The sequence below is a fragment of the Chanodichthys erythropterus genome, chromosome 23 (genome assembly GCF_024489055.1).
Source record: "Chanodichthys erythropterus isolate Z2021 chromosome 23, ASM2448905v1, whole genome shotgun sequence".
Lineage (NCBI taxonomy): Eukaryota > Metazoa > Chordata > Actinopteri > Cypriniformes > Xenocyprididae > Chanodichthys > Chanodichthys erythropterus.
The window spans coordinates 20,198,490-20,221,994 of NC_090243.1; the positions used below are offsets into that span (position 1 = coordinate 20,198,490).

The 23,505-nt window shown below is 36.5% G+C and overlaps 1 long non-coding RNA gene across 2 annotated transcripts in view; it reads right to left on the bottom strand.

The window, feature by feature from the left end:
- Nucleotides 1–23,505, bottom strand: part of LOC137014248 (uncharacterized) — a 439,549-nt gene that overhangs the window by 210,335 nt on the left and 205,709 nt on the right. The gene's annotated exons all lie outside the window — the stretch shown is intronic.

A 23,505-nucleotide genomic window follows, 5' to 3' on the forward strand; every position in this document is an offset into this window, starting at 1 on the left:
CCACTGTTGTGCAGAGTTTAATTCCAACTTATCTCAACACCTCACACCTGCCTGGAAGTTTCTAGTATGCCTAATTAGACTTTGATTAGCTGGTTCAGGTGTGTTTAATTGGGGTTGGAGCTAAACTCTGCAGGACACTGGACCTCCAGTACAGAGCTTTGAGATCCCTGTACTAGATGATTCGGCTGGGCTGCGAGAACACACATGTTGTTTTGGACAAAAAATCAATTGTGACAAGCCTTGAATATAAAGATTGAAGTCACCATTATGGAGGTAAGCATTTGCTTTAGTTCTTAACCCTTGACCCTTGAGTTGTTATCATCAATAGCTAACTTCCATCACTTGATCACACTTCAGTTTTCTTTGCTATTGCTAATCTATTTGACAGAAACACTACCACAGCATGTGCCGATCTGGGCTGACACAAAATTGTTATCAGAGTACATTTGGTCCCTCTCTAAATAGTGTTAACATAACACTAAAGCAAAGTTAAAGTTATTGAGATAATTAAGTTATGAATTAAGTGATGATTGAGCATTACTTCAGCCACAGCCTTAGATGAAATCAACTTAAGATAAAAGATACATTTCTGACATGTGATACATTTCTGTAAGTTGTACTGTACTTTTCAACACACCTTCTAATGTGTTTATTAACTATTAACTAATAGTAAAGAGGAAGAGATGATCAGTCAAAATGGTATTTATTGTTTGAATTTCAGAATAAAATGTACAGAATTTGAAAGCTAAGACTTTGTTTCATATCAAAAGTAATCTGCTCTGTCTTGTCTGTCGGTGTCAGTGTCCTCTTTGCTCCATGATTTTTCGCTGCTTGAGAAAATGGATGTGTGGCGTGAGAGCATGAGAATATTGTCAGCTGCGTGAGTCTTACGCTCATTGCCTGAGTTGGCAGCCCTGCAGAATACATTCTGGTGCAAGAAGCACAGGATGTGGTTGGAAGTGCACAGAACAAAACACCAGCATCAGAAGCATGCATATTAAATATACTTGGAGTATATAAAATTTTCATATTTTGCATTCTGCATTCGTCTTGGTGTAACATTTAAAAAAGGGTTGAAATTTACTTTTCATGATCAGTGCCTAAATATGTCACTTAAGATTTAACTGTAATATTATAAAAAAAAATAGGGTACTAGCCATTAACTCACATTTATTGGTTTAACTTAAAGAGGCTGAAATCAAGTGTGCAGTGAATGACAGTGTGCAGTGTTTGACAACTTCCATTTAGAAGTCTTTGGGAAAACATATGAAAAGATGTAGGAAAATCATGGAATTTAAGTTTTACAGAAATTACAGGATTGTTCAAGATTCTTGACAATACAACAAAAATTCTTAAAGATGACTCCAGATGTTTTACAAAATCAGAGGCAGGCAAAAACAAACTGAAACAAACTCAAGAAGCTCTGGAGAAAAACAGGAAATATGTCAATAAGGGCTTTGAGTGAGGTTGAAGTCACGCACAAAAAGGATGATATTGTATCTTCTGTAGCCTATATTATGACTTTTGCACCGTTTCTGAGGAGAACTGTCAATTATCCAAGATGCTGGTGGGTCAGAGATCTCTAAAGGTGCAGCATTAAGATAAGATTAAGTATAGTGTGTCTGTGGTCAAGAAATAGGAAGAAGAACTATGAGAATTAGAGGAAGAGAAAATAAAGCTGGTGAGTGAGGCCTTTGTATGGTAATTCTGCACTATAAGAAGAAATGCGTAGAAAAATAATATTATTACACATATTATGTGTAGCACTCTAGTTTTTGTGTCAATATTGCATAAAAATGTGAGAATTCAGTTGTTTTACACATATTATGTGTAGTTTTGAAATGAACACAACCTGTGTACAAACCCAATTCCAAAAAAGTGGGGACACTGTACAAATTGTGAATAAAAAAGGAATGCAATAATTACAAATCTCATAAACTTATTCTATTCACAATAGAATATAGATATATCAAATGTTGAAAGTGAGACATTTTGAAATATCATGCCAAATATTGGCTCATTTTGGATTTCATGAGAGCTACACATTCCAAAAAAGTTGGGACAGGTAACAATAAGTTGTTAAATGTTAAATGTACATATAAGGAACAGCTGGAGGACCAATTTGCACCTTATTAGGTCAATTGGCAACATGATTGGGTATAAAAAGAGCCTCTCAGAGTGGCCGTGTCTCTCAGAAGTCAAGATGGGCAGAGGATCACCAATTCCCCCAATGCTGCAGCCAAAAATAGTGGAGCAATATCAGAAAGGAGTTTCTCAGAGAAAAATTGCAAAGAGTTTGAAGTTATCATCATCTACAGTGCATAATATCATCCAAAGATTCAGAGAATCTGGAACAATCTCTGTGCGTAAGGGTCAAGGCTGGAAAACCATACTGGATGCCCGTGATCTTCGGGCCCTTAGACGGCACTGCGTCACATACAGGAATGCTACTGTAATGGAAATTACAACATGGGCTCAGGAATACTTCCAGAAAACATTGTCGGTGAACACAATCCACCGTGCCATTCGCCGTTGCCGGCTAAAACTCTACAGGTCAAAAAAGAAGCCATATCTAAACATGATCCAGAAGCGCAGGCGTTTTCTCTGGGCCAAGGCTCATTTAAAATGAACTATGGCAAAGTGGAAAACTGTTCTGTGGTCAGACGAATCAAAATTTGAAGTTCTTTTTGGAAAACTGGGAAGCCATGTCATCCGGACTAAAGAGGACAAGGACAACCCAAGTTGTTATCAGCGCTCAGTTCAGAAGCCTGCATCTCTGATGGTGCATGAGTGTGTGTGGCATGGGCAGCTTACACATCTGGAAAGGCACCATCAATGCTGAAAGGTATATCCAAGTTCTAGAATAACATATGCGCCCATCCAGACGTCGTCTCTTTCATGGAAGACCTTGCATTTTCCATCATGATAATGCCAGACCACACACTGCATCAATTACAACATCATGGCTGTGTAGAAGAAGGATCCGGATGCTAAAAATGGCCAGCCTGCAGTCCAGATCTTTCACCCATAGAAAACATTTGGCGTGTCAAAAAGAGGAAGATGTGACAAAGAAGACCTAAGACAGTTGAGCAACTAGAAGCCTGTATTAGACAAGAATGGGACAACATTCCTATTCCTAAACTTGAGCAACTTGTCTCCTCAGTTTTAAAAAGAAGAGGGGATGCCACACATTGGTAAACATGGCCTTGACCCAACTTTTTTGAGATGTGTTGATGCCATGAAATTTAAAACCAACTTATTTTTCCATTAAAATTATACATTTTCTCAGTTTAAACATTTGATATGTCATCTATGTTGTATTCTGAATAAAATATTGACATTTGAAACTTCAACATCATTGCATTCTGTTTTTATTCACAATTTGTACAGTGTCCCAACTTTTTTGGAATTGGGTTTGTATTTGTTCACAGCATCAACACAATCTGTGCAGCCAAGAACAGCTGTAATGTGTTAATATTACACATTTACACACCTTTGTGCAGAGGTGGAAAGTCCAGGGGTCAGAAAGTAAAAGTCCTGCCATATTTTTATTCCACCCACTGAAGCATTAATGAGATAATTAAGTGATTAATTGAGTGATGATTGACCATTATTGAAGACACCTGATGATAATAAACAGAATCACTAAAGGAGAAAATCACAATTTTTAAGACACCATCACAGAGGTCAGGGTTTGCTTTAGTTGGGCTCTTGACCCTTCACTCTTTAATATTAGAATTTGTTTGGCTGCTGTAACTGAGTTATAACAGCCAGACAAGCAAAGAGGAAAGATGATCAGGTGGTGTTGGTTATGTTTTCACATAATCATTATTGGATCTGAATCACTGAACTCATTTAGAGCCCAATCTCTGTGTTAGATTTACATTATTGAGTAGCCTACAGCAGAAGATCAGCTTTATCAATATAATCTGAAGGATATCTTAAAAGTTGTTCTGATCAAAAGAAAAATCCTTCTTTTAGGCACAGACATCAAGTATCAGTGTATGAATCTCAACAACGGTGACAAGCAACATATTCTGATCAACAGATCAACTCTGAACATTAGAAAACAAGCTTCTGAAAAGTCACAGAAAAACAGAAAAACAGAAAAAAAAAATAGTGAGAATAAAGAAAATTACTAAGACAATTCAGCTCATAATTTATTCATGCAGCAATGCATGATGGGAGCCATGGATGAATTTTGATTGGTGGCTCCCAGAATGCACTGCAACATGCTATATTATCCTCACCACTGTTGAGATTCACAGGCTGATTCTTGATCTATGTGTGTCTAAATAAGCCTTTTTTCTTTAGAACAAATTTTGATAAACCTTTGGATTATTTTGAAAAAACTGGAACTTCTGCTGTAGAATCACAGTGCTGCTGTAATGCTGTAAATCTAACTCAGAGATTGGGCTCTAAATGAGCTCAGTGATTCAGGTCAAATAATGATTATGTGAAACATAACCAACACCACCTGATCATCCCCAGAGCCCTCTAACCAGTGGCGCCATTCTTCCAAGGCTAACTTGACTGCCAGCAACTCCCGATTACCAATGTCGTAGTTACTTTCGGCGGGAGATAAGCGATGTGAAAAAAACGCGCACGGATGCATCTTATCGTCTGCGGGAGAACGCTGGGACATCACTGCACCTACCCCCACCTCTGATGCGTGGACCTCCACCACAAACTGCCGTGATGGATCAGGGGCAACGAGAATAGGGGCCGAAACAAAGCGAGCCTTCACCTGAACGAAGTTTTGGGGGAGGTCAAGGCGATCAGAGGTGAGGCTAGTTGGCTGAAGTTGCGAATGAAACACCGGTAAAAATTGGCGAACCCCAGAAACCTCTGTAGGGCCTTACGGGAATCTGGATTTGGCCAATCTACCACAGCCTTAACCTTCTCAGGGTCCATGCGTACTCCCTCAGTCGACACGATGTACCCTAGGAAAGGAACAGACTGTGCATGAAAAACTCATTTCTCCGCCTTGACAAAAAGCCCATTCACTAGCAACCTCTGAAGCACTCGTCGAACGTGCTGTACGTGTTCCTGGAGAGATGAGGAAAAAATCAATATGTCGTCCAGGTAGACATATAAGAACTGATCGACCATGTCTCTCAGCACCTCATTGACGAGTGCCTGGAAGACCGCTGGGGAGTTGGAAAGCCCGAACGGCATAACCAAGTATTCAAAGTGCCCCCTAGGGGTGTTAAAGGCGGTCTTCCATTCATCGCCCTCCCTGATGCGGACCAAATGATAAGCATTTCTTAAATCCAATTTTGTGAAGACGGACGCTCCCTGCAACCTCTCGAAGGCTGAAGACATTAACGGCAAAGGATAGGTATTCTTTACCGTAATGTTGTTCAACCCCCGGTAATCAATACAAGGTCGCAGAGAACCATCCTTCTTCCCCACAAAAAAGAACCCCGCCCCTGCTGGAGAAGAGGAATGGCGAATGAACCCGGCTGCTAGTGAATCAGAAATATATTTCTCCATAGCCTCACTTTCGGGAACCGAAGAGACTTCCCTGGTACTAGGTCTATGGCACAGTCGTAGGGACAATGCGGAGGAAGAGAAGCAGCCCTAGACTTACTGAACACCTCCTTCAGGTCTTGGTACTTGACAGGCACGTTAGACAAATCCACTGCTTCCTCCTGTAAGACAGAACCAGAAACAGACAAACAAGCAGAGACAAGACAAGACTTATGACACTCCTCACTCCAGGCCACAATGGAGTTCTGGACCCAGTCTACCCGGGGGTTGTGTCTGGTGAACCAAGGATGACCAAGGATGACAGGGGTGTGAGGGGAATCAAAAATAAAAAATGTAATCCGTTCAGAATGGTTTTCAGCGGTGATCAGGGTGATGGCTCTGTCCATTGAGTGCGTGCACAGCGATTCTGTTGGTGAGTGGTTTGAAAGGAATGTGGAGCTTGGTGGCGAAAGATTGGTCCATGAAGTTACCTTCTGCCCCGGAATCCAGAAGTGCGTTGCAGTTGTGAAGGTGATGCGACCATCCCAGATGTGGTTGAGGACTTTCCAGCGGAGATCCCACCCGACAGTAGCCTCAAACTCACTGCCGGGCTTGCCCTTTTAATGGGCAATTGTAAGCGAAATGTCCAGCCTTACCACAATATAAACAAAGGTCCTTGGGACCTCCGCCTCTCCCGCTCCTCCCGGGAAAGCCGAGCTCGACCCACCTGCATGGGCTCATGATCTAGAACGGGACTGACCGTGTCCCTGCTGTTGGACCTCATGGTTTCCTCACTCCTGTGGGCTGGACTCCTCCGCTCGGCCCTGGTCAGCTGAGCATCCACCCGGAGCGCCAGGTCGACGAGACCATTGAACGTGGTAGGGAGGTCCAGCGCGTAGATCTCCCTTTGAACACAGTCAGCCAACCCATGCAGGAACATGTCCCACTGCGCCTCCTCGTTCCAGTGACACTCTGCCGCCAATGTACGAAATTCGATGGAATAATCCGACACCGACTTCTCTCCTTGGCGTAGTTCCGCCAACTGTCTGGCGGCTTCTCTCCCCGCGACTGAGCGGTCGAACACTCTCTTCATTTCTGCGGAGAGTGACTGGAACGAGGTACAGCAAGGGTCTTGGTTCTCCCACACCGCCGTTCCCCAGAGCGACGCCTTCCCCGTCAAGAGTGTCAGTACGAAAGCCACTCTGCTTTGTTCGGTGCTGAAAGTGCGGGGCTGCAGAGCAAAATGCATAGTACAATGCGTCAGAAATGCTCTACAAAATCCTGGTTCACCTGAATAAGCTTCTGGTACTGGAAGACGAGGCTCCGAAGTGGCGACACTCACTGGTGTGGGTGGGGAAACGGCCGGTGTGGGTGGCGCAGCGGGACCACGAAGCAGCTGGACTTGCTGGGTGAGCTCGGATACCTGCGCCACGAGAGCCTGCACAGCCCTTCCCGTCTCGTTGAGATTTCTCTCCTGTGACTCCATTCGACGAATGCTGCTGTTGACGAAATCCTCCAGTGAAGACTGCTGCGTACCTGCTGCTTCCGTTCCTTGGTCAGATCGTTCTGTCATGATTGATCACAGGAAGCAGATACAAGTAACGCCGTCTGATTTTGTTTATCAGAACAGCTTTTAGAAAAGATTATATTGATAAAGATTGTATTGATAAAGCTGATCTTGTGCTGCTGTAGAATCACAGTTCTGCTGTAATCAATAATGTAAATCTAACTCAGAGATTGGGCTCTAAATGAGTTCACTGATTCAGATCAAATAATGATTATGAAAACATAACCAACAACACCTGATCATCTTTTAACTTTGCTCGTCTGGTTGGTTCTAATGCAGTTAAAACTGCCCAAACAAAATCTAATGTTAAAAAGTCAAGGGTCAAGAGCTCAACTAAAACAAACCCTGACCTCGATGATGGAAACTTAAAAATTGTGATTTTCTCCTTTGGTGATTCTGCTTGTTATCATCAGGTGTCTTCAATAATGCTCAATCATCACTCAATTAATCACTTATTTATCTCATTAATGCTTCAGTGGGTGGAATAAAAATATGGCAGGACTTTTACTCTTTGACCCCTGGATTACCCACCTCTGGCGACTTGAGACAGCGCCAATGCCACATGACTGTGACGTATGGCATCAAAGTACCGCAAGAGCGATTTGAGAGCAGACGGATGAGTCAGCCAGTGCAGTTTCTCAAGAGCAGCTGCACGAGCTCTGATGACAACACAGCTGTTTCGTGATTGCCCAGATTCACTGCATGACAACAATCACCTGTGTTTCGTGTTTATTCTGAAACCTTTAGTTCAACTAATGCTCGAGCTTTAACTGATATAAAAGTACAGATTTGTGAGCATTAGTGGAACTGAAGGTTTCAGAATAAACACGAAACACATGTGATTGATTAGAACAGATGTGTCGTCATCAAAGACCGTCCAGCTGCTCTTGAGAAACTGCACTGGCTGACTCAGCCGACTGCTCTCGAATCACTCTAGCTGTACTTTGAATTCATGTAACAGTCACTTAGCGTCGGCGCTGTCGGACAAAATTTCTTACCGGCATGCACTGCTTCAAGTCGAACAAGTCTATTGGTTCATTGTTTGATCATTGGTTGCACCGGCATCCCTTTCTAGTTGTTAGTCCTTGTGCATTGAAGCCCTCATGTTTGTCTATATATTGTCCATGTACACTGTTGGTGAATTTTTCCATGTTCTTGTTTGCCATGCCAAGCCAATGCAAGCCATGCCTTTGTTTGTTTGTTATGTTTTGATTGTTTTAGGAAATAAAGCTGCACCCGGTTTCTATTCTGCAACTTGCCTACAGTGGATTTTATGTTATATACTTGACCTTCAACAATGAACCCAGCATCAGTTGTTCTTAGAACAAAAATTTGTTAGCTGGGAAGTAACTTTGCATGTCAACATATTCTACTAACCCTACTAACCCTAACCCCAACAGATCTACTAATACTCTCTAATACTCACTCACTTTTTTCAAATGTTTTTTTCTGATGCAACAAAATTGCACTTATGCAGGGATCCTTAGGTGGGAATCGTGTGCAACTCCACAAATGAGCTCAAAGTGTCATAGAAGCAATTAAGATAATACATTTTCTGTGTCTTTCTGCAAAATATTCAGTTTTATCGAAAATGAAGCAGCATGAAGGTCATTCATCTCTCTTCTGTAAACATTATAACACAGTCTGTTTCTGTTTCTATATCTGTTCATTTTTTTTCATTTTTTTCTTCATACAATTGTCATTTAAAAACAGTGATGCTATCAGAGTCATTTTCTCATAAGGCCTCTAAGTGGCAGTGCTTAATAGTACAATAATCAGAACTATGTCCATCAACAGCCCCTTAGTGATTGTGCGCATGCACATTTTTTCCAATAATAATTCATGTTTTGGATATTGGATATTTGTTATTTATTATAATGTTATCAGTACTGTACAATAAAAAAAACATATGTTATGTTTACTGTGTAAATGTGTTGCACTGTGTATATTTTCTTTTATATATATATATATATATATATATATATATATATATATATATATATATATATATATATATATATATAATTTGTAAGTTGTTTTGGATAAATGCATCTGCTAAATCAACAAATGCAAAATACTGTTTGATTACTGCAAATCTTTTCTTGCTATATATATATATATATACAGTATAGCAAGAAAAGATTTGCAGTAATCAAACAGTACACTGTAAAATGTAATTAGTTGAGTTTACTTAGAAAGCTTCATTAAACTGTTGGGTTTAGCTACCACACAGTACAGAGTACTTAGAAATCTTGAGGATTGGTAATTCAGTTTTACAAATTGAGTACTTAGTTCAGTCATGTTAAAAATCTTGTTCACATTATGTAGAAACTGCCTTAAATTTAAAAGCATTTTTTACTCAGTTGCAACAATGGACCATACATTTATTTGTATTTATTAAACTGGAGATACTGTTGAAAATAATAAAGTTTGATGTCACCATCATGGTGGAAAGTGTTTGCTTTAGTTGGGCTCTTGACCTTGACTTGTAACATTAGTGTTTCTCTGGCTGTTGTAACTCAGTGTTTGTAAGACACAGCTGTTATGGTGAAAAAAGCCAAGAGAAATGCTGGGATTGATCTGTTGGATCTTTCCTGATGATCTCACTGAATATCCACAGATTAAAGCGTGAGGTTTGTACTTGATCAAAAGTGTGGTTTGTTACTATAAACAATTAAATATTTTATTGCTGAAACTAGATCAAGAGACTGTGCATGGTTGAGATCATATATTTTTAATATTATATTTGCCAAAAGACAAGAAACATTTTGGACTACTTTCAGACACACAGAGACATCAATAATCAGCGTGTAAATCTCAACCATGGTGACATGCAATGCATGCTGGGAGCCATCATAGTATAAAACTCATCCATGGCTCCCAGCATGCATTGCAGCATGAAGCATGTCACCGTTGTTGAGATGCATACACTGATTCTTGATGTCTCTGTGTGTCTATATAGACCAAAATGTTTTTTGACTAACATATTAAAAATATGATTTCAACAGTGCTCCGTCTCTTGCTATAGTTTCATTGATTATTAAAAAATACTTATTTGTTTTTAATGACAAACCACACTTTTGATCAAGTATAAACCTCAGGATTAAATCTGTGGGTATTCAATCATATCATCAGGAAAGATGCACTAGATCAATCCCAGCATTTCTCTTGGCTTTTTTCACCATAACAGCTGTGTCTTACAAACACTGAGTTACGACAGCCAGAGAAACACTAATGTTACAAGTCAAGGTCAAGAGCCCAACTAAAGCAAACACTTTCCACCATGATGGTGACATCAAACTTTATTATTTTCAACAGTATCTCCAGTTTAATAAATACAAATAAATGTATGGTCCATTGTTGCAACTGAGTAAAAATGCTTGAGAAATTGAAGGCAGTTTCTACATAATGTGAACAAGATTTTTAACATGACTGAACTACTTATAAGTACTCAATTTGTAAAATTGAATTACCAATCCTCAAGATTTCTAAGTACTCTGTACTGTGTGGTAGCTAAACCCAACAGTTTAATTAAGCTTTCTTAGTAAACTCAACTAATTACATTTTACAGTGAATACTCAAGATTTCTAAGTACTCTGTACTGTGTGGTAGCTACACAGTAAAATCCACAGAGTTAAATCAACTCTGCTCAGAGAACATTTGGTCCCTCTCTGAATAGTGTTAAAATAACACTGAAGCAGAGTTAAAGTTAATGCGATAATTAAGCTATTAATTAAGGGATGATTGAACATTAATGATGAACACCTGCTGTTAACAAGCAGAATCACTGAAGAAAAGAGAAACACAAGAACTACAAGTGACTTCAGCCAAAACCATTTCATTGAAATCAACTGAAGGTAAAAGACATTAAATCTCTCAAGATATGATTTACTTATTACTAACCATATTGACTTTATTTCTGTCACATGTCTAAATTTCTTATTGAGAATTAACAGAGGTTTAGATGTTGGTGTTTTATTGGTCAATAAATTATGCCACCATCGTGGTGGTCAGGGTTTGTTTTAGTTGGGCTCTTGACCTTTTTATGTTTTTAAAATAATACGTGTTTGAGCAATTGCAATAGTGTTTCACAGCAAACACTTGTGCATTGCCGAATCAAAAGACTAAAGAAGCAGATCCTTTCTATGTTAGATTTTTCTCTGCAACAATGCATATGTTGTTGTAAAGCAGTGAAGTCAGTGCTTATATGTTGATATAGTCATTGTGAGATGGCCTGATTGTATCCAAAGCAACTGGTCATATGTTTAATCATTTGTACATTTTGGTTTTGCATTAGCAACCCTGTAAAACTACAGCATGAGAAGAAAGTGCTGCAGCAAACAGATATAATATTTATTTTGAAAACCATGCAGTGCATAAAAAAAATTGAACTACTGCAGCACTTAGACACACACAGACATCAAGAATCAGCATATGAATCTCAACAATGGTGATAAAAATAAGATGCTTCATGCTACAATGTATGCTGGGTATCACCATAGGACAAAACTCCCATCATGCACTGCAGTATGAATAATTATTGTCACCACTGTTGAGGATTGTATGCTATATTTTCTTGTATAAGCCTGAGCTGTAATAGATGCTCATTTTTAGCACTGAAGTATTACGGTGGCATTTGTTTAATAGAACTTTTGTGCTTTTGTTGCAATTTTTTGATAGCTGAATCTCAGTCAAGAAACCAAAGAGAACGAGACCTCTTTGTGATGCTTATTTGAAATGGCTTTCAAGCTGCAAATTTATGTGGATCTGCTCCTTTAGTCTTTTGAATCGGCAATGCACAAGTGTTTGCTGTGAATCACTATTGCAATTGATCAAACACAAATTATTTTAAAAATATAAAAATGTCAAGAGCCCAACTAAAACAAACCCTGACCACCACGATGGTGGCATAATTTATTAACCAATAAAACACCAACATTTAAACCTCTGTTAATTCTCAATAAGAAATTATTTAGACATGTGACAGAAATAAAGTCAATATGGTTAGTAATAAGTAAATCAGATCTTTTAATCAGATCTTTAGAGATTTAATGTCTTTTACCTTCAGTGGATTTCAATGAAATGGTTTTGGCTGAAGTCACTTGCAGTTCTTGTGTTTCTCTTTTCTTCAGTTATTCTGCTTGTTAACAGCAGGTGTTCATCATTAATGTTCAATCATCCCTTAATTAATAGCTTAATTATCTCATTAACTTTAACTCTGCTTCAGTGTTATTTTAACACTATTCAGAGAGGGACCAAATGTTATCTGAGCAGAGTTGATTTAACTCTGTGGATTTTACTGTGTAGTTTTATCAATTCAAAATAATGAGTTAACTTACTTGCTAAATTTAAGGCAATCGGTTTCCTTAAGTTTTTTAAGTAAACCCAACAGTTTAATTAAGCTTTCGAAGTAAACTCAACTAATTACATTTTACAGTGTATTTTGCATTTGTTGATTTAGCAGATGCATTTATCCAAAACAACTTACAAATGATAACATAAAAGCAAGTGTGATGATAGACATGGACACAATTTCAGGATCATTCAGATTTTCTGTGAGTGTACGTGACTAACACTCTTTACACACAAAGGGACAGTTCACCAAAGAAAATTCTGTCATCATTTACTTACAATAATGCAATTCCAATCTTAATGCATTTTCATTTTGGGGTTTGAAAATATTATTATACTATTACATCATTATTATTAAATTACATCATCATTATTATTATTATTAAAATACTATTACATCAAGAAAAGGACTATGCAGTGGAGTATTGCCTTCACTGCATAAAGTTTAAGTGACCCGAGTTGGTCTTTTCTTGATCTGGTTCTCCTATTCTATCACTTTCACTCCCATCGTATTAACATTTTTTAGAAAATCTTTTATGTATCCTTGAGATCCGTTTTTTCCCTCCTGCTGTTTTCTTGATGTTTTCCAGTGTTTTGGCCTTTTCGGGCTCTTTGATTTCCTTCAGCTTCTCAATCAGGAAATCAATGTGCTGAAGAGTGATCAGAGATTCAGCATTGAGGGCAATAATCTGCAGAGTTTCCACACAGTGAAAAGCTTCCATCACCAGCTTTACTTTCTCCATCTGTAATTCCAGCTTCTTGACCATAGACTCACCATCCCTAATTTTGTCTTCATATTTTTTCTTTAACTCTTCATATGTTCTCTTCTCCTTCTTTGTCTTTGTTTCATAAATTTTTGCTTCTTTGACGTGTTTGCTGTAGTGGCATTTATTTGTGCACACTGTACAGTGATTATTTTTCATCACACTGCACCATGAGAGATTTTTGGCCCACCAGCAGTCTGGATAATGACAGTTCTCCTCACAGGCGGTGCAGCACATCGCTGCTTTGGCTACAGAAGGATCAATATCCACCTTGTCTTTGTAGACCATATCAACTTCATACTCAAGGTTTTCATTGTTTTTGACATATTCCTTGTTCTGCTCAAGAGCTTCTTGAGTTTGTTTCAGCTCATTTTGCTTTTTGTCTATCACTTTAACACGTAATTATAAATTGCAGATGTTTGCATGCCACTGCTTTTGTTTCTGCAAAACATCTTGAGTCATCTTCAGGGATTTTGATTTTACACTCTCAAGAAACTTGAAAAATATTGCCACCCCTCGAATACTGCGATTCCATGATTTTTCCAGTGCCTGTTCATGTTCTTCATCATATTCTTCATCATATTTTTCATCAGAGGCCTGAACTTGACAGTTGTCAAACAGGAAATACACTGGCTGATTCTTGTCATTATCTGCACACTTGATTTTAGCCTCTTTAACAGCCGTCAGGGCATTTTTAGGAGGAGCTCCAGTCGAGTGTGTGAAGAGCAGGACAATGTTTTCAGCAATATCTCTTCCAAATAAAGACTGAACAGCATCAAATATGTATTGTTGTCTGTCAGAGAGTCGATTTTGGGATGTTTTAATCACCAGACACACTGCATGTATTTCCTGAACCTCTTCAGCAGATCTGATTAAGCTACACAAACTCTCAGAGATCTCTTTATCCACTTCAACTCCACGAGTGTCTCCATATCCTGGAGTGTCGATGATTGTTAAATCAATTGGACTCTCTTGTGGATAAAACCCATAAACAGTGATTCTGGAGGTCTGACTGTGAACTGATGTTCGGTCACTCTGATCATCTGTGATCTCAAACCAAACCTTGTCTTCTCTCTTTACTCCTAACATGTAGTTGATCATCACATTGATCAGGGTTGTTTTTCCTGCTCCTGTTTCTCCCACCATCAGAATGTTTTTATGGGGTTTGTCTTTGTTTCTTTTGCCAAAGGTCAATTTTCTATATGCCCTATATTCATCGGGAAGGTCTGCCAGTTTCAAATGGTATCGTGTAGGAGTACCACTTCCAATTACACTACACTGTTTGAGGATTTCATCAATATTGTGCATTTTTTGTCCTAATCTGGCCATATCTGTAATATAAAGCAGAAAACAACATTTTGTTTCATCTGATTTTGAAAAAAATGTATTGTGGCACAATATTATGGCAGATTCAGAAACAGATACTCATTTTTTAAAATTAAAAAGTTTTGGTAACACTTTATTTTAGGGTCTTTTAATTTTGTGCATATTAATAGAATATTGGCTATTTCTTAGTACTTATAAAGCACATATTAATGCCTTATTCTGCATGACCTTATTCTACATTCTTAATCCTACCTAATACCTAAACTTAACAACTTTCTTACTAATTATTAATAAGTAGTAAATTAGGAGTTTATTGAGGGAAAATTTGTAGTTAATAGTTTATATGTGTTCCTTATACTAAAGTGTTACTGTAGTTTTACTTCAGGAATGTGATCTGCAATCTCTACAAATGTAGCAAACATGGCAGAATATTATATATTATATTATATTTTAGCAGGTAAAAAGTCATAGTAAATTTATATAAAATGCACTCTAGCATCACTATTAACAGTACAAATTAAAGAATAAAATCTGTATTATTCATACCCTTCAGTAAAATCTGTCATGACTGGTTTGAGAGTCCTTCTAGTTATTTGTTATACAAATTTGTTATGACTTTGTTCATAGGAACATAACTTATACAGTAGTCAACATGTACTTTTAATAATAATTTTTTTATAGGTTGGAACATTAAATGGTAACACTTTACAATAACAGTACATGAATAACCATGAACTAATACCTAAATTAATAGTTACTTCAACATGAACTCATGATTAGTTATGATATGAACTGATCATGAACTAATGAAGAGTGATCCTTAACTATGACAAGAGTCATAAGGATTCATGCATGAAAACAGCAGCCTTAACTACGCGTTAATACATATTTGATAATTAATACATTAATTAACATTTAGGGGTAAACTAAATAAATCAGCCTCCATAAGAGTAAACAAGAAGTACTCTGAATTTGAATTAAACGTGATTTAATACTGTCATAATTTACACTGTAATATCATAATCTGCCATCTGCAGCTTTGTGACAAATAATTGCAATGGCACATGATTATTTAGCCATTAATTACATAGATCTGTCTAATCAAATGTGGAAAATAGACTAACTACCTCTAATAAATTTAATTTGGTCTAAACTGTTTTCTGATTTTTATAGTTCATTTATATTTAGTCATAGCTAAATAGTCATAGTTTATTCCAGGAACTAAAGTATGTAGGGTTTGTTTCTGGTGGGACACTCATTAGTGGCGCACGCTAGGTGTTCTCTTGGCGCGTTTGTTGTGTTGCTGGCATTTTAAACTAATAAATGTTGACTGCTTTGGTAAGCCGAATTAATAATTAAAGACATATTTACATGTATGTTTTATTGGGGTTTTCAGGAGGTTATGTGCAGTTATTAACTGTACGTTATTTGTATTTTTGTCATTTAAATGTATATGCTTTGATTAGCATTAGCTTGTGGACGCGCACTATTTTACATGTAAATGTGCCTTATGTGTGTCTTTACAGGTATGTTTATGGCTTGCTTTCAAGTCCATATTTGTTTAATTATATAAATAAATATATAAATAAATATAAATAATATTAACTAAGCATATACTAACATCAACTAATGGTTTGTTAATGTATACTTATGTCATGACTTTACTTGAGGGGGCACAATCATAATTAATTCACTGTTAACTACTTACCAAATTCAGCTCATTATTATCATTAACTTACTATCAAACACACATGTACTAACACAACTATATAAGTATTCAGCCCAGTTAAGTGATGTTGTGTGACTTTTCAAAAAGTCAGAGAATGGAGGTACAGTATGATCATGGCCTGCGTCTGGATGGAGAGTGAACTTCTGAATCTGATCCCAGCAAACGCTCCCTGACCTTAGTTCATGTTTCCTGTTTGGTTATTTTTTTGGGAACCGATTCCTCAGGAACTGATGTAAGTCACAGTAGTTTAGTTTGATAGGAAAGAATATCACAAAACAGATTAAGACCTTTTAAGATAAATAGTGTATTTAGTATTTTATATGTTTGATAAGGAGGATAAGTGAAAATAATGGCAAACTAATCATGTGCCTTTCAGTAATGATTATAATGAAGCTGCTGATGTCAGTAGTTTAAATTCTGACATTAATAAATTGTTTACATTTATTTCAAAGTCCAAATATGTATTATTCCTTCTTATAGAGACTGTTTGATTTAGTTTACCCTAAATGTTAATTAATGCATTAATTATCAAACATGTATTAACGCTTAGTTAAGGCTTCTGTTTTCATGCATGAATCCCTATGACTCCTGTCGTAGTTAAGGATCACTCTTCATTAGTTCATATCTTAACTAATCACGAGTTCATGTTGAAGTAACTATTAACTCAGGTATTAGTTCATGGTTATTCATGTACTGTTATTGTAAAGTGTTACCCATTAAATCAACCCTATTTATCTACACGCACTATTGTAATAACTGCATTATATGCAGTAAGATACAGTTTAAGACAGATCATCACAACAATCAACACATTGAATCACAGAGCTTAAGAGCAATACAAGTGCAATATGTTGCAATATTACCTGTGTGCCAGTGTTTCCTTCTCTAACTCACTTCAGGAACTTACAGACAGGAAGATCTGTAGTTGTATTTATACATGGTGCAACACCCATTTATTACAATCATGTGATCTGCAAGAAAACATAATATATAATTTTAGCTTATTCAATTATTATAATGGTGATGTGCATCCTTATTTCTATGAAATAATGTGAACATTCTAGTTGCAGCTTTGCTTGTTTAGATTATAGACAATACAGTTTATTAAACTTTAAAGCATTTCAGAACAATCTATTGCTGAAAACTCTCATCAGATGCACACTCAAAGCCTCACAGCACACACACGTAGACAGAAACTTCTCTCAAATACTCACTAGAATAACTTTGTCAAATAAAACACTTGTAATTCACACATAACACTTGATACTAGGGCTGCACGATTTATTGCACAATTTGAAAAATAACAAAGAAATCACACTTCGATGCAATTCTTAGTGCGATTATGAAATCACAAAGGCTGCCATTATTTTTTTAATGCACAGCTTGTCAATGAAGTACGGCTCCAAATGCTAATCCATCGCTTATTATGTACATTTAAAAGCAACACGTGTCAAACATCTTTCCAGACATAAGACCAAAACACAGGCATTTGATGTGTAGTTTTATAGGTATTTACTTATGTATCTTAATTAATTGCTATTATTATTTTTTGTATTTTGTGTATGTATTGAAATGTTTTTCTTGTACACAGTAAAATCCACAGAGTTAAATCAACTCTGCTCAGATAACATTTGGTCCCTCTCTGAATAGTGTTAAAATAACACTGAAGCAGAGTTAAAGTTAATGAGATAATTAAGCTATTAATTAAGGGATGATTGAACATTAATGATGAACACCTGCTGTTAACAAGCAGAATAACTGAAGAAAAGAGAAACACAAGAACTGCAAGTGACTTCAGCCAAAACCATTTCATTGAAATCCACTGAAGGTAAAAGACATTAAATCTCTAAAGATCTGATTAAAAGATCTGATTTACTTATTACTAACCATATTGACTTTATTTCTGTCACATGTCTAAATAATTTCTTATTGAGAATTAACAGAGGTTTAAATGTTGGTGTTTTATTGGTTAATAAATTATGCCACCATCGTGGTGGTCAGGGTTTGTTTTAGTTGGGCTCTTGACCTTTTTATGTTTTTAAAATGATTTGTGTTTGATCAATTGCAATAGTGATTCACAGCAAACACTTGTGCATTGCCGATTCAAAAGACTAAAGGAGCAGATCCACATAAATTTGCAGCTTGAAAGCCATTTCAAATAAGCATCACAAAGAGGTCTCGTTCTCTTTGGTTTCTTGACTGAGATTCAGCTATCAAAAAATTGCAACAAAAGCACAAAAGTTCTATTAAACAAATGCCACCGTAATACTTCAGTGCTAAAAATGAGCATCTATTACAGCTCAGGCTTATACAAGAAAATATAGCATACAATCCTCAACAGTGGTGACAATAATTATTCATACTGCAGTGCATGATGGGAGTTTTGTCCTATGGTGATACCCAGCATACATTGTAGCATGAAGCATCTTATTTTTATCACCATTGTTGAGATTCATATGCTGATTCTTGATGTCTGTGTGTGTCTAAGTGCTGCAGTAGTTCAATTTTTTTTATGCACTGCATGGTTTTCAAATTAAATATTATATCTGTTTGCTGCAGCACTTTCTTCTCATGCTGTAGTTTTACAGGGTTGCTAATGCAAAACCAAAATGTACAAATGATTAAACATATGACCAGTTGCTTTGGATACAATCAGGCCATCTCACAATGACTATATCAACATATAAGCACTGACTTCACTGCTTTACAACAACATATGCATTGTTGCAGAGAAAAATCTAACATAGAAAGGATCTGCTTCTTTAGTCTTTTGATTCGGCAATGCACAAGTGTTTGCTGTGAAACACTATTGCAATTGCTCAAACACGTATTATTTTAAAAACATAAAAAGGTCAAGAGCCCAACTAAAACAAACCCTGACCACCACGATGGTGGCATAATTTATTGACCAATAAAACACCAACATCTAAACCTCTGTTAATTCTCAATAAGAAATTTAGACATGTGACAGAAATAAAGTCAATATGGTTAGTAATAAGTAAATCATATCTTGAGAGATTTAATGTCTTTTACCTTCAGTTGATTTCAATGAAATGGTTTTGGCTGAAGTCACTTGTAGTTCTTGTGTTTCTCTTTTCTTCAGTGATTCTGCTTGTTAACAGCAGGTGTTCATCATTAATGTTCAATCATCCCTTAATTAATAGCTTAATTATCGCATTAACTTTAACTCTGCTTCAGTGTTATTTTAACACTATTCAGAGAGGGACCAAATGTTATCTGAGCAGAGTTGATTTAACTCTGTGGATTTTACTGTGTACAGCACTTTGGTATACTTTGCGGTTTTTAAAGTACTTGATAAATAAATTATTGATTGATTGATAAGAAGCACTTATTAACATTTTGTCCAACAAAAGACAACATTTAATGGCGTTTTTATGACGACAATTGAGCATCCTTCTGTGAGATGATGTGGCTTCTTACACATTATTTTTAATCAATCAAAGTGTTTCAACCTTCTGTTTATTCAGCTACAGCAATATTATGATGCCCATAGGAATTTCCTAGAATGACATGTGTTATCACAGAGCCATACAGCGAACAGTGCATGATTATGATTCAGGCAGCATTACAGGTCATAAGTCAGATCGGATTAGAACAGTCAAAATATTTATTCCAGTTCTATCTAGTTGAAGATCGGATTCATCATGCCTGTATGAAAATGGGTTTGTTGAGGATCTGGACTAATATTAGCATATATATTCTGTTATAACCAGAAGGGGACGGAGACACTGATGGAGTATATATAAAGTTTACTGATCAACCAGAGAGCGTGAGCAGAGTGCAGGTGAGAAATGGCAGATTCAGATGTGATCGTAGAGCTGATGCTTGTCTTGTAACTTTCAGGGATCGGAGATGGCAGGCAGACGTGGAGCAGACCAGACACAGAAACACTCACAGGAGATGAGGAAAACACTGGGAGATGAGGAAGACGCTGGATACAGGTGAGCATTCTTCAAAGGAGTCCTTCAGGTAAGCATAACAGGTGAGTATGCATAAACAAGACAGTGGACAGTGACTGTGTGTGTTGCTGTGTCTTTTGTAGTGCTACTGATGAAGGTGCTGATGAGTGTCAGGTGTGGATGATTAGTATTCTGGTGAGGGAGTGCGCTGTGATTGGGTGACTGTGGAGCCTGGCGTGTCTGTGACAATGCCATTCTTCTTATGATACAATCATTTAACCATTTTGAATCATAGAAAATTATAATGTATTATGTGTATGCCAAGTTGAAGAGATGCGTTTTAGTCTAGATTTAAACTGACAGAGTGTGCCGAACAATGCATGGAAAGTTTAGGTGTCAAATAGGAGAAGGATCTACCACCTGCAGTTGATTTTGATATTGTAGGTATTATCAGCTGAATTCTGGGATAGACGTGAAGGACTATAATGCTTTAAGAGCTCGCTTAGGTACTAGGGAGCTAAATCATTTAGTAATTTGTAAGTAATTAGCAAGATTTTAAAATCTATACAATGTTTAACAGGAAGCCAATGCAGTGACGACAGAACTGGGCTAATATGGTCATACTTCCTAGTTCTAGTAAGAACTCTAGCTGCTGCATTTGGTACGAGCTGGAGTTTATTTATCAAGCGGGAGGAACAACCACCCAGTAGAGCGTTACAGTAATCTAGCCTTAAGGTATGAACGCATGAACTGTTCCGTATTTCTCATTAAGAGCATATGTCGTAGTCATCCCAGGTGAAAAAAAGTACATTTCTATAATGTACTTAAAGTGCTCTATTTTCACGCACTAATTTTGTACTTAATATACTAAAACTTCTTCTTTAGTACTTTTTAAGATAATCTTAGGAACATCTAAATGTACTCAACTGTGCTATTTTGAGACAACATGAAATATGAACTTAAATGTGCTTTTAATATACTATCTCTGTATTTAGAAAATATATTTAGTTACCACTTACACTATGTTCAGATGTACTATAACGCAGCAATAAGATCCATCCAGCAACACTAATAGAGAGATAAAACCATCATTGGATGATTAGAGCAAATAATTTGCTACTCTAATGAGAGCAGTGTCAGTATGTCTAAATCCTGACTGGAAGACCTTAATAATATATTACACCATTACTTTGACGACATTTTCTTTAAAAAAAAAAAAAATTAACATCAGTGCCCTTTAATAGTAATTAATCGTTAGATAATCCATGAAATTTATTTGTATGATAGGAATATATCATATTCATAAGGCGAGATATGTTAGTTGGATGTCCAAACATATTGGCAATTGATTTACAGCTTTTATTATTTTCACTTCAGAAAATATCCTCTAATATATAAGCTTTGTAAACATTTCACATTATTCAACAGGTTAAATTCAATTGGTTGGTTACCTTTTTTTCTTTATTTCATTGTATGCACAAAAAGGTACAGCATCTGTCACATTGAATGGGGAAATACCAAAATTCTTTGCCAAATTCTTGTTTCATTAATAGCATGATTACAACAGTGATATTCCTTATTCAATCTGCTTATAGAATTTTCTTATAGATATGCATACTGCTTATAAACATAGATCATGTTGGACCTAAAGATGTGATTTATTAAAAAGTTATAAATTATTTTTTATATTATTGTCTCCCACATTATGCACACACAATCTTCACAAAAGCATATTGCCTGGTATGACAAACTTTTGTGACACAAAAGTGAACAGTCTGCATATAAAGTGAACAGTTTCAGTTCCGTTCATTGTTGTTTCAGTCCTAGTCAAGAATATAAAGTATGAGCTATTAGTGCAAATGCCGCAAAATTGAAATGCATAAAGGAAAACAAAGAACTTTTTGTGATGGTTTCAGCAGAGCAGGTGGAGGTTAGCAGCTCCTTCACCAAAGAGGAACAGAGAGGGTGGTGGTTTTGGAACATGACTTTGCTTTATTGTGAATGATCAACCATCACTGACCATAAATGGTGAAAAGGAACATACACCTATAGGAGTGGAGAGTGCAGTTCCAGCATCACAGCCTTGAGTTTAATGTAGGCAGATATAGCTAGCCAGTGATGTGAGACCAAAAGAGGTGTGACTTGGGTCCTCTTTGGTTGATTAAAAACCAGACATGCTGCTGCACTCTGGATCATCTGAGAGGTTCATATTCACTGGGGCTGGATAAGTTGAAGTAGTCCAGTCTTGAAATATTAACAACTTGAACAAGATCCTGTATTCAGACAGGAAATGTCTTGTTATGGTGTTATAAAGCAAAACTGAACTGTTGTTGAAGTTTGAGATTTCTATTCTTACGATGCAAACTGTAAAACAAACACGTTGTTGAACAAACAGGTGTGACGTAATTCTATCAAAATCAAGAAGTAAAGAAAAAATGTTAATGTTTCAACAATTGATGGGCCGATTTCAAAACACTGCTTTGGAGCTTTACAAATCGAATCAGTGACTACCACTAAAAATAACAAAATTAGATTTTTTCATATTTAAAGTTAATTTATTTAAATTAAACCAATTAGCATAAGCGATTAGACCATCATTTGCATTCTTAATCAATAAATTAAAATTTGAGTGAGAGAACTAAGGTTATGTAATTTGCAAACATTGTTGGAGTAAGAATATCTGAAACATTCGATAAATCATTCATATAAATAAGAAATAGTAAAGGTCCAAGAATGGACCCCTGAGGAACCCCACAGAATAGTATTGCTGTGCTATAGAAACCCTTAAAACAAACAAACAAACTGTCTTCTATTAGAGATGTAATAATTAACTGTATCAACCTCCACCCCCTCTATAATGATGTTTATATAGAATAGAATTAGAATCTAAATAAAAAAGAATCTGTTTATTTACATTTTTTTCAACAAAGTATGTACACCATCCACAAAGTCTGAAAGTAGCTCTGAAGTAATCTTCTATTTTTGCAGCAACTGATTTATACTTTCCATGTGGTTTTAATATCATTTGAACACTTAAATTGTATGTTAAAATCATCTAAATATAATAGTATTTATGCTCATTATTTATCAAATTAAGTGAATTTGCAAAACTTTCATTAAAATCTTGAATACTACAATCAGGTGGTCGGTAAATAACAACCAACAATAATATTTTTTCCTCCAAAACCAGCAGAAATCTCAACAAATAAAGATTCCACTTCAGTTATCTGATTTTAAGGTGAGATCATACCTAAATTTTAAATTCATACTCAGATAAGACATTTAACCCAATTCCTCTAATAAGCACACTAGTACCAGAGTCACTCAAAGAGGAAAATGGCAACACATCCTGCAAAATAAAGGACTCCGAAGCTC